The following is a 4578-nucleotide window of genomic DNA, read 5'->3' on the forward strand; positions in this document are numbered from 1 at the left end:
TCTTTCCCTTTTGCAGCATCGTTTGCTTGTGCGCTTTTGACTTTGGTTTTGACTGGCCGAAGAGGGAAATGGGGGCAAAGGTGGGGTTGGGAGTTTTCTGCTGATTGTTTTTTGGACTAGACCATGTCGTGTTAAAGGCTTTTAAACAGCAGCGTTTTGGAGGCAGTGCAACAAAATGGGGCAAGCCATGAACATGTGTTGTGTAATTGGCGGCCAAAACGAATTGAAACAGGAAATGGCAAATAAATTGAATGAAACGTGTCGCAAAGGGGTCGAGATTGGTCAGTCATCTATGCATGTGTATGTGTGTGTGTGTGCGTGTGTGTGTGTGCCCCTCTGTGTGTGTATGTGTGTGTGCAGCGCTGCTGCTGTTGACCGCAAAGTGACGTTTCCGTTTCCGTATCCGTAACGCATGTGCGCCTGCATCTATAACTGTCACACACACACACACACACACACACACACACGCACACACACCTCCCTCTCTTGGCTCTCTCGCTGCTCTCTTTGCCCATCTGACATGCACAGTGTGTCGCTTTGGCGTTAAATATTTGACTTAAAATGTAACATTCAGCCCAAAATTGGCGAATTTCAAAGCATTCTGGCCCTCATTTTGGCCATATCCACTGAGCAGCCACTGCCACCTGGACAAGAATTTATGCCGTCGCGTCAACGCATTATTTTCCATTCCCCCCCTCCCCTTTTTCCCCCTTCTGTGCTGCTCTGACTATTTTTATAGTTCTCTCTTGCAATGAAATGAAATGAAAATGCTTTTTATGCTTGCGTTGCATGCGAATCGAAATTCGTATCCGAATTCACAACTGGATACCGCAATAGTCCAGACTATACAGCCAGAGGCTGCAACATCCCGTGGCAGCAACACCAAGCGGCAATTTCACTTCGTATGCCTGGCATGTCTGTCGTTTTGCTTTCTCGCTTTCTCGCTTTCTCGCTTTCTCTCGTTTTTCCCTTTGCCAAGAAAAACAATGCACCAAATTGCCAGAAAAACAACCAGAAGCCATAAATGCACGACCAGAAGATACCCACTACATAATTATTTTAAATTACTTATCTATATATATTAAACTGTTTGTCCTGACTGACTGACTGAAACTTACTTTAAATTTGATTGTGTAAGATTGGAGGCATACAATTAGCATATCGATAAATGAACTCAAGCTTAGTGTCAATTAAGGTTTGCACATTTATTAAACTGGAATTATTATAATTTTTTTTTTTATAAATCCCTACACTGGAAAATTCTGCAAAACATGCAGCTCAAGCTCTTATTTCAATAAATAGTTTCTCTTTGCAGTAGATAATGTTTCTTTGCAGAATGCTTAAGTAAAATTCTTATGCTTAACTAACTATTTTGGGATTCCCTTTGAGTTTGTTATAGCGCAGCTGCACTGTAATCAGCTTTTCATCTAATTTTGTACGTTAAATTAATGGGAAATTGATAATCTGTAAGGTCTTTCTCTGTCTATTTTGGACACTCAAAGACTTAAGTCTTTATACAATGAGTGGTTTTAGCTTTGTGCTGTCTTGACTGCTTTTATCAATACAGCTTCTTCTTCTTCTTCTCTCTCTCTTCTTCTCAGCTCTCATTATCCATTGAATCCTTAAGAGATTGAGAGAGTTTCTTTCGGTGCTTTAAATGAAGACGCCAGCTGTTTTCCCTTCCCCAATCCCTTTCTCCTGGCCACGCCCACAGCTCCGCCTCCACCTTCGCATCTACAACTGTGCAAACAAAGTGCAGTGTCCGGCACACACACACACACACACACACACACACACACACACACACACACACACACACACACACACACACACACACATACACACACACACACACACACCAATATACACAAACAAATGCTGCACTGTTTTTTAAATGATTCTCAACTTTTTTCCATTGTTTTCGATGAATGAACAGCAGAGAGTGACAAAGAAAGAGTATAAAAGAATGGCCAAAAAGGGGCGTGGCATGCGGGCAAGCACAATGCAAAAAATTAATTCTCACAAATGCGTTTACAATTGCATAATAGTTGAGAGTTGAGTTGAGTTGAGTTGAGTTGAAGTTACTCGATTTTGTTGCCTTGTTGGCGAGGGGGAGTGTGGGAAAGCTTTGTGTGGCATGCACTAAGCCATGAGCTGAAACAAATGGCGTTTTGAAAAGCAAACACCCACACACACTCACACACGCACACACACACACGCACAGCTAGACTCATGGCTACAATTAAATGTTGCCCAAAAAAGTATGCTACGATTTTTAACAAACTTTTATTTGCTTTGTGTGTGTAGGTGAGCTTGTGTCTTTAATGTACGTTAATGGCCAGACGTATAATTCACTTTGTTCTTCGACCCCTCCTGGCTCTCCTCCCTTCATTCCCCTTTGCGGTTAACCTAATTTGCTTTAATTAACATGTTGCATATTTAATTTAACAAACATTGCGACTGCCACACACACACACACACACACACACACTTAGAGACACACACGTATAGAGACACACACATACACTCTCTCTAATACATACACAAGCGTTTAGTTCGTTTTTCAATTAAGCTGCGCATATTTTCCTTTATTTTTTTCTCACTCCCCTTTGTGCCCACATTCGTTTTCGTTTACTTAGTTTCAGTTTGTTGTTTTTGTTGTTGCTGCTCATCGCTTGTCAAATGGTTTCTAATTACGCACCATATATGCCACGCCCAGCCGTGTGGCAGCATGTCGACGCCCACTTGACTGGCTGACTGACTTAATTACAAATTGCATTATTTATCGTGCAACAAAGTTCGTCAAACTGCAGCCTCCACTGTGACAGCAACGTGAGAGCAGAAGAAACAAGAAAAGAGGGAGGCAAGAAGAGGGAATGAGTGAGAGGGAGAGAAGGAGAAGGAAGCCACAGCAGCTGAGCAGGATAATCATCATTTCGAATGTGTTAATGCAATTTGTGCATACTCACATATGTGTGTGTGTGCGTGTGAGTGTGTGTATGCGTGTGTCTGTGTGCATGTGTGTGTTAATGGCTCTGTGCATTGGGAAGCGGGAGGGGAGAGAGGAAACGACATCGTCAGTGGGTCGCATTATCAAATATTCTTTTATAGTATGTGAACAACGATAAGCAGCTGCTCACCGAGCGACAGAGTGAGAGAGAGCGAGAAAGAGAGGGAGACAGATATAGAAAGAGAAGGCGAGAAAATTTGCCACTGTGCTGTGACTGTAACAGACATGCAGTACAGTAAAGTCAGTGAAATATGCAACAAAACTTAGATTATTAAACATAATATTAAGTATACGCTGCCTGAACTCTAAGTGTGAGTTAAGGAATTGAAATGTGTCTCATGTATCTCTCTGTTGCTGGTTGGTGGGTCACATGTCGGGTGTTTACTGTGCCGGCAGCATGCACAATAAATATTTGCACAGATTTGAAAGGGTTGTTGATGTTGGAGCAACTTTTGGGCGCGTCTGTGGGCAAGCCGCAAAACGTCAAAGCTACACGAAACAGTTGCAAACACACACACACACACACACATACAGAAAAATATGCAATTATATGTATGTGTGTGTTTGTGTGTGGTTTGGCCAAGTTGATTAAAATCTGCCTGACTTGCAACTCACACGCTTGCCTTTACAGTCCGTCAACCTGAGATACACCTGCCACACCTCACCTCTCGTTCTCTTTCTCATCACCTCTCCATCTTTCTCGCTTCTTCTCTATTTGCGTTATGTTGACTGCTCTTTTACCACTTTCAGTCCAACAGATCTCTCCTTTGAGTGCTCAAATAGTGACCCAAAGGCGTGCTCAAATGAAAGACAAAACAATTGCTGAGAAAGGATAATAGAAGAGCAAAGAAACATCTTCCTTTTCTTCCATTTCTCTTTTCTTATTTTTCAGTTTGGAATTTTTGATTGACAAGTGCTGTGATAAAACTTGTTTGTAATAAGAAATTACTGTGAACCGGTTCATCATAGTGGTTCATTAAAAATATTAGCCTTTATTTATTACATACGAATATTTTAACTTACTGATCTGATAAGGTTTATCTTGGTTTTCACAAAATAATGCAACAAATGTTGAATTCATTACGATTTTTATTTGATGCTCTCAAAAATTATAGATTAAAAATTATGTATTATTATATTCTCATCGTTATTTAAAAATCATAGATCCTTATTATATTTTCTGTCATCTATATATATCTTTGACCTGACTGACTGTGTGATCATTGGCCATAAGTCGTACAAGTCTGAAATTTTGACACAACATAGCTAAGATAAATTCATTTCATGAAAATTAAAAAAAAATAAATATAATAAAAGAAACAAGTTAAATTTGTAGCTGTTTACTGCCTGAAGTTCAGTTTAAATGTTCTCTGAGCGAATTCGAGAGCAGTTCAACTCTTTTGAACCTTTAAACATATTTTTAATTGAGTTAAAAGTTTGTTTCACAAACTAAATAAAATATTCCGCTAAGACTTTAATTAGTTTTAGTTGATTTAATAGAAATTCACAGCCAGTTGAAGTGTGGCATCAAAATATGCTTCGTTCGCTTTGGCTTTGCTGTAAAACAA

The sequence above is a fragment of the Drosophila innubila genome, chromosome X (assembly GCF_004354385.1).
Source record: "Drosophila innubila isolate TH190305 chromosome X, UK_Dinn_1.0, whole genome shotgun sequence".
NCBI classification, from domain to species: domain Eukaryota; kingdom Metazoa; phylum Arthropoda; class Insecta; order Diptera; family Drosophilidae; genus Drosophila; species Drosophila innubila.